Consider the following 8,733-nt stretch of genomic DNA (forward strand, 5'->3'; position numbering starts at 1 on the left):
TTAAGGGAAACTGATTGTGAGTTAGTATGGACTTGCAAGGAAAATGCAGAAATGGCCATTTGCAAGAAAAATAATTTAAGGAACATCACTAGGCATATTAGCTATTCTTGGGGGTGATCCAATGACATAAAATCAAGAACTTAGTTTGATCAATTTTGGAGCCAGGAAGACCTTTCTAAAAACTTTGGTATAAAACATAAAGTGGAAGGAGGTACAGCAACCTTGGAAATGTACCTATTATCATGGTGATTATAGGGCTTATCTAAATGGGTCCCTGGGAAGTAAGGAGGTGATCAGGAAGTTGTTATTTAGATTTAAGGGCCAACTCAGAAATGTGAAGAAATCTCAACAAAATAAAAGAGGAGGGATTGTGTGGGATAAAGTTTTGAGATTTCTTCAGTAAAATATTACAGATTGAATCTGGTTAGCTATGTGCCCCTCCTCCCTTGACAAAGCAAACTTCTGGGATATTGTTGAAGAGTCAACTGACTTCATCTTATCTGTTGATGTCTAGAGAATCATTCAATTCCTGGGACTAAAGAGATAATCTGGTTTCAGTTTGAATTTTATGTTCTTTTCCCTAGATTAGTTTGCTTTGTTTGAATTCTATGCCCCTTTCCCTAGGGTATTTTTTGTGTTTAGATTGTAAAACCACATTCCTCATTAATGAGGGTGGGTCAGTTGGGGGGGGGGGGGAATCTCCTTTGGATAAATGTGATTCTTGAACCTTTCCCTTCTGCCTCAATCTCTCCAATTGATTGTGGCCCATTTTTCCAGAAATGAATAAAGCCTTCTCTTCATACCTTGAGAGATCTCCGAAATTTATTTAAGTGGTCCTTGTCCCACACAATGCTATAATTATGATCAATATCAGCAAAGAGACCCAGAGAAAAATTATAACTAATTCTATTAATTGTTGCACATGCACTTAAGGACAGTGCTGTAAATGAAATATAAACAAAACTTGGTATGTAAAAATACAACAATCCTAAATCATATTTAGAACTAAATTTTTATAATTAGTTTAGTAGTTAACCATATACTAGATATAGATAAAAAATAGATATAAAAAATCATTGCTTTTAGAATTCTTTCAGATCTTTAGAACATCTTAGATGACTTCAAATTTCAACATGTGTTATTAATTCCAAATATAATAAAACATGAGTAGGACCAATCAGTTTTCCAAGTAGAGTAACATATGAATTATTAGATTTTACTAAAGATAGTCTTTTCATTATAATATTTTACATAAGCCTACAGATAGTTCATTGTTTAGAAATTTCAGGGGTGCCAGAGAAGGGCCAAGATCTTTGATACTAAAGTAATCAATTACTAATTTCAAGCTTCATCATTATTACAGTAACCCCAATAAGCTTATATTTTCACAAAAGATTTAATTGTAGGTACAATATATCTAAACTTAAAGATGAAGAGAAATTAATGCAGTTACAAAAGTTGATAAAATAAACTGATAAAACTTACAAACATCAAAGAATAAGGATGACTATTACATGTTTCCCCACTTTATCTTATTTTCAAATAATAGATGTTAAATAAGTTACTCTAGTTTTTTATATATATATATATATATATATACATATATATATATATTCCCTTTTATAAACACATGGTGGAAAACAAAAAGTTTCCCAAAATTTCTGGACCAAAAAGATCTTGAGAAATTGCTGACAAAATATTCTCTAACCTTCTACAATTCACATAGCAAACCTTAAAAATCTGGTGGTAAAGAACTAAATCATTAGATGAAATGTCAGTTCATTTATTCTATTTGTTATCAGCATCACAATTTTAAATTCTCAAAAGTTTAGTTTGAATCTGTCCTTATACAGAAGCTTTGGATTACTTGCTCGGAGCATACAGATATAATATACCACTCACATTCCAAAATTTCATCCAAGAGAATACTCAAAGTCCTGGAGTCTTATTAATTAAAATAAGTTGGACATAATTATTAATCAATATTAAATTTATATTACAATAAATTAGCTTAAAGATGAAAATATTTCGGGGCGGCTAGGTGGCACAGTGGATAAAGCACTGGCCCTGGAGTCAGGAGTACCTGGGTTCAAATCTGGTCTCACTCACTTAATAATTACCTAGCTGTGTGGCCTTGGGCAAGCCACTTAACCCCATTTGCCTTGCAAAAACCTAAAAAAAAAAATATTTATAACAAAGCTTCCAAATATCACTTTCTCTTGGTTAAAGTAAGATTTTTATACACAAACACCTAAACTTTCAAGGGAAACCTACACACTTCAGAGATAAGGGGGGAGGGGCCTCAGCATTTCTAAACCAGAGAGAACCAGGCTGAGTTTTTAAGGAGCCCATTTAATTAAGTTAAATTTACCAACCCAGATGGCTTGAATCTTGGAGTAGTTACATTTAATTTAAAGGGATAAGTAAAAAGGATACCATTTTATCTTTTTGTTTTACTGCTAGCAAGGTGTGGCTTGCTTTAAAAAGCTTCCTACAGATATTCCCTTTTTCTAGTTTAAATCTGATTTACTGACTTGATTTATAAAGGAAATACAGTCTTTGTAGCTTCTAATTGAAGCCTATTTGTTTATACGATTAAAATTTTCTAGCAGGAGCTAGGCCTTAAAATCTTAAAATGATGACATCCTAACTCAGATGGTAATCTATTATTGATTATTTATTAATTTTAAATTGGTCCTTTTAAAACAATTAAATTCAAAACCCAAATAAAACAGAAGGAAAAAAACATTTCATAACTTTCATTTCCTTCAGACTGGGTTAGAAATGAACTCAGTGTACCCCAAACAGGAACACATTCTAAACCATTTCAGATCTGGGTTGCACACTCCCAAAAATGTTTCATTACTATCTTTCGAGTCATATACATGTACAGGTACACACACACACACACACACACACACACAGACACATTGTGTGTGTGTATATATATATATGTACACATATATATAATATATAATATATAATATATAATATATTATATATACTTAGAGAAACCGTTCTCATTAGAACAAAGATTCTACATTAGTTCACTTGTGTAGGGAGATTTTAGAGACACTGGCCAGCCCACTAAACCCTGAGAAAGTCCAGTGACCTCTTCTCAGTTCACGAGCTACACAGAGACCTCTAATTTAAATATATACCTATATACACTTATATAAATATTTATATTATTATTTTTATTGAATCATACTAATGAAGTCAGAAAATAATTTTAGAGTCAATTATAATTTCTTGTATTAAAATTCCTTAATGTAATTAAATGCATTCTTAAGTTGCACAAAAAAATCAAACCCAGTTCTCTATTTGCAGAGTAATATTCATATAGCAAATACTTCCATGCTTCACATTTTAAAACATTTAGTTCACCTAGTTATTCACTGCTAGAATTTACAAATGTAGGAATCTGGTATCAGGATTTAGTTTTTACTCCATTTCTTAATGGAATACAGCTTAATTGAGCCAGAATTTGAATTCCCCAGTCCCAGAAGAGTCCATAAATTAATTTTGGATTATCAGTTCCCATATAGTTCTTTTCATTTATTTTAAAAGTAAAGTTAGAAAACTTCCAAACCAGAATTTACTCTTTCTACCAATTAATGACAAGCCATTAATTTACAGAACCCCTTTGGGGTTAGGTCAGACTGGCTGACCCCCCCCCCCCACTCCAGACCTCCCCACCCAAGGCAGGGGCTCTTCTTCAGCTTGAATTCCTAGACACCTGGGCAAGCTCCAGGTAAAGCCCTAGTGATGGGAGTTGGGGCTGAGCGATAACATGTATACCTGGGAAAGGCTGCACCCCCAAACCAGGGAGAAGGCAAAGGGGGGTTCCCTCAGACAGCTATGGGGCTAGAGCATCAGGAGGTCCCCACAGGCCTCCCCTACACTGTCCCAGAGAGGGGCTCCTGCAGTGGAAGGAGGAGAGTTTTGTAAAAAAGAAAAGCTCACTTTCTCCTCTCTCAGCTGTAGTCACTGGATCCGCAGTCTGGCCCTGGACTGCCAGATTCCACCCAAGATGGGACCAGTCAGGCCAAGGAAAGCCAAGGACAAACCCCGGTGCTGCAGAAACCAGGGGAGGGAGACTCCAAGTCAACTCCTTAAAACCCCAGATGAACGTGGTCCTGGGGGTCTGCCTCAAAAGAAGGGAGCCTCAATAAATCCATCTCCTAAATTCTGGTTAAATCTTCACCCGCATCGGACTTTATCCTAAAAGAAACCATCTCATTACTAAAGACAAACGGACCAGTAGACCTCGGGGTCAGAGCAAGAGCTGTTTAAAACCAGGGGTGCTGCAATAATGGTGTCCCATTATTGCCTCTAGTCATCTCCCACAAACTCACTGCTAATTCACAATTGATGCTCAGTCCTTGGGGGCCAGGCAAGAATTACACGTTCCTCCTAAAAAAGAGGGGAGCCTCAATTAAACAGGCACTATCCTTGGGGATCTGGGCAAGAACCTGCAAAACTAGGGGTGCTGCAATAACGGTGTCCTGTGTATTGCCTCTGGTCACCCTCCCCCCCCCCACACACACGTACCTCACATAACATGCACTGCCTTTCTTAGAAATTTTCCCAGGGACAAAACAATGATAAAGTAAGTAGGTTGGCTGAGTATCCAATTTAATTTTTTCTAATTTCTAGAAGACATGGCTCACCTTCTAGAATTTGGAACAAGCCCACAGTCAGATTCATATCCCTTCTTGGTTGGCCAAAATGATGTCAGGGAAATTGATGGTGCCGTCACTTTCTCTAGAATCAGGAAAGGCGAGGATTTTTATTTCACAAGTCTGCAAACTTCACAGATTAAACTTTTTCCTGGAGAGACAATAAGATGCTTGAGGAAAGGATGAATCACAAAGGTCTAGGAAAGAGTAAGCTGAGGGAGAGAAAGGAAAACAACCATAAAGAGCTGGCTGGGTTTAGACTCAAGTGAGTGGGGTAGTGGTAGTAGTAAGGTGAGTTTAAGCCAGACATATAGTCTTGCCCACTTCCTGTGCAGGCAACAGTCAGGTAAAAGGGGATCTCACCCCCTCTACATGATTGAGGTCAGGTACCCATCCTGAAAGGCAGGAAGTTGGAGGAAGGTTAAAGGGATGAGCTGAGGTTGCTCTTATATGACAAATTTACATTAACAATGAAGTTACTTTGAACAATGGGAGGGAGTTTACATCTGATTAGGGCCTATGTTGATGAAGGAACCCTCAGAAAAAGGTACAAATAACATTTTCTTTTTTAAAAAAGTATATGGGCCCTTATCTAATTTTATTTGGTTTTTGTTTGTTTTTAACAGGGCAATGGGATCAAGTGACTTGTCCAAGGTCACACAGCTAGGTAATTATTAAGGTCTGAGATAGGATTTGAACTCAAGTCCTCTTGACTTCAGGGCTATGCTCTATCCACCGTGCCATGCTCTATCCACTACCTAGATGTACCCTAAAAATATGGAAAGCTTCAGCAATTTGTGTGTCATCCTTGCACAGGAACCATGCTAATCTTCTCTGTATTGGTCCAGTTTTAGTATATGTGCTGCCAAAATGAGCACCAAATACCATTTTCTTAATATTAAAAACTAGACAGCTATTCCTCCTTCTACAAGGGTAAGGTTCATTCTCTCTTACCTCCCCCATCTTTCATAACACTGTAAAAGCTTTTTCTTGTCCTTTTTTGTGAGAGCCCATTCTACCTCCTTGTTTCCTTTTCTCTCAGCATTCCTTAATTTTATTTTTTTAGATATTATATTAATATTCAGCTCAGTCCTGTGGGACTCCCCCCCCATATATCTACTCCTTCTAATTGTCTAATAATGAGAAAGTTCTTATGAGTTCACAGTTGTCATCTTCCCATGTAGGAATGTAAACAGTTTAACCTTATTAAATCCCTTGGGACTTCTCTTTCCTGTTTACCTTTTCTGTGCTTTTCTTAAGTATTGTATTTGAAAGTGAAATTTTCTGTTCATCTCTGATCTTTTCAGCAGAAAAGTTTGAAAGTCCTTATAGTTCATTGAATATTCATCTTTTCCCCCGGAAGAGTATGCTCAATTTTGCTGGGTAATTGATTCTGGCTCTTTTGCTTTCCAGAATATCATTTTCTAACCCTCCAATTATCCTTACTACTGTGGCTTCACTTCTTTGCTCTCTCTTACTTTTTCCCTCAAGTGACATAATAGAAAACAGGAATTTTTAGCCACTTAGGTGTGTCTCCAGGCTATCTAAGGGAAACTATAAATTTTTTAAAATAAGAATTATATTATTTGTCTCTACTTGAGCTCCTTTTCAAGGGGAAAATCTTCATCCTACTTGATGGTCATCTAATTGATTATTACTGTTTTTACTAGTAAGTTGTATGCACATTTTCCTTTAAAAATCATTATCTAGGGGTGGCTAGGTGGCGCAGTGGAGTCAGGAGTACCAGGGTTCAAATCCAATCTCAGACACTTAATAATTACCTAGCAGTGTGGCCTTGGGCAAGCCACTTAACCCCATTGCCTTGCAAAAAAAAAAAATCATTATCTACCAACTGGGGATACTCATCTGTTTTTGCATACCCTTCTTATATTTCAACCCCTCCTCACCCCCCCCAACTAGTTCCTTTTTTTTAAAAAAAATCACAGAATTTCAGAGTTAAAGTAGATATTAAGGGCATTTGGTCAAACCTATAACCAAAAGCAATATGGTATAGTGTAGAGAAACTTAATTCTGAAGTCAGAGGAACTGAGTTCAAATCCTCCCTTTCATCCTGGGTAACTTTGGGGCAAGGTCATTTAACCTTCCTGGGCTTCATTTTTTATTCTATAAAATGAGATTTGAATTAGGTGCCCTCTGAGATCCCTTTGGGTCTACAACTTATCATCCTGATTTAACAAATGATCACTAAACCTCTGGTTGAAGACCACCACTGAGAAACTGACTACCTCCCACAGCAAGCCTGTGGAAGATGGCATTTTAGTTTTGCAGTTTTGGAAAGTTCCAATTATTCTGAAGTTTTTTTCCTGACATCTTTACCTAACTTTGCCTCTTTAAAAGTTGTATCCATATTTTATGATTCAGCCCTACCCATTTCCTACATTTCCCAATTTCTAACACCTTACATCTCATCTATTATTAGATATAGTGACACTGGCCTCCTTGCTATTCCTGAAACAAGACACTTCATGTCTTGGCTCCAGCATTTTCTTTGACTGTCCCAAAGCTTGGAATGTTCTCTCTCTTTCCTCATCTTCACCTGCTGGGTCACCTGGATTCCAACCAGTCCCAGCTACAATCCTACTTTCTGCAGGAAACCCTTTCCAATTCTTATATGTAGTGCCTTTCCTTTTCATCCTATATATAGCTTGATTATACATATTGGTTTATGTTTGTCTTCCCTCCTTCTCCCCCCCTCCCACAGTTTTATAGAAACCTTTTTGAAGGAAGGTACTGTATTTTACCTTTATTCATATGTCTAGCAATTAAGAACAGTGCAAGATAGCAGGCATTTAACAAATGCTTACTGACTATGTGAGACTTTTACCTTTTGGAGCCAGACATGAACTCTAATAATCCTTATTCCAAATGACAGCCTTTCAAGTATTTGAAGATAATGAATTTTTTTCTTTTTTTTAAGGAGGAAGACAATGTAGTTAAGTGACTTACCCAAGGTCCCACAGCTAGTAGGTATCAAATGCCTGAGATCAGATTTGAACTCAGGTTCTTCTGACTCTAGGACTAGTAATCCATGCACTGCACTATCTAGCTGCCCCTCAAATATTTGAAGATAGCTGTTATTTCCCCTAAACTAATATCTACCTAACAAAAAAATACTTATAAGTAGAAAATATTAAAAAAGCATTTTTAAACAAATTCAGAAAGTCTATCCCCAATTAGAGTTCTACTGTGATGTTTTATCAGTACATGGAGATGTCCCTAGTTTCTGGAAGGTTTTGGAGGCTTCCTACAAGTTAGGGAAGGTCCTAGAAAGGATTCTGCTATGGATATGCTGATATAGATATCAAAACTTAATAGATAGACATTCTTGCAATTTCTAGTTCTTTGTCACCACAAAAAAGTTTCTATAAATATTTTAGAACATATATAAGTTCTTTTCTTTTTCCCCTAATCAGCTTCAGAAATAGAGTGAGCAGTGGTATTGCTGAATAAAATAGCATGCGTAGTTTAATAACTCTTTGGGCATACTTCCAGATTGTTCTGCCAAGCGTTTGGATAAATTCACAATTCTACCAACAATAAATTAGTATCCCAATTTTTCCACATCCCCTCCAACATTTGTTGCTTTCCTTTTCAATTGCATTAGCCAATCAGATAGCTGTGAAATGATACCTGCTTTAATTTGCATTTCTCTGGAAAATAATTATTTAGAACATTTTTTCATATGCCTGTTAATTGTTTTGATTTCTTCATCCAAAAACTGCCTAACCATAGCCTTTGACATTTATCAATCATGGAATGACTCGTTCTTATAGATTTTACAAAGTTCTTTATATATTTTCATGAGTAGCTGAGTTTGGAGAAGCTCACCAGTAGAAAATTGATGTTTTCATTGTATTTTTTTAAAATGCACCACAGAAACTTTTAAAAAACTGTTTCTTGGGCAGCTAGGTGGCGCAGTGGATAAAGCACTGGCCTTGGAGTCAGGAGTACCTGGGTTCAAATCCAGTCTCAGACACTTAATAATTACCTACCTGTGTGGCCTTGGGCAAGCCACTTAACCCCATTCACC

General features: G+C 36.6%; 1 non-coding gene across 1 annotated transcript; it reads right to left on the minus strand.

Annotated features, from left to right (window-relative positions):
* Positions 1-5,453: 5,453 nt before the first annotated feature.
* On the minus strand, positions 5,454-5,560 carry LOC141496754 (U6 spliceosomal RNA). The gene has a single exon (XR_012471151.1). It is a non-coding gene; the product is annotated as a U6 spliceosomal RNA (small nuclear RNA).
* Positions 5,561-8,733: the final 3,173 nt, after the last annotated feature.

This window comes from Macrotis lagotis, chromosome 8, assembly GCF_037893015.1.
Source record: "Macrotis lagotis isolate mMagLag1 chromosome 8, bilby.v1.9.chrom.fasta, whole genome shotgun sequence".
Taxonomy (NCBI): domain Eukaryota; kingdom Metazoa; phylum Chordata; class Mammalia; order Peramelemorphia; family Peramelidae; genus Macrotis; species Macrotis lagotis.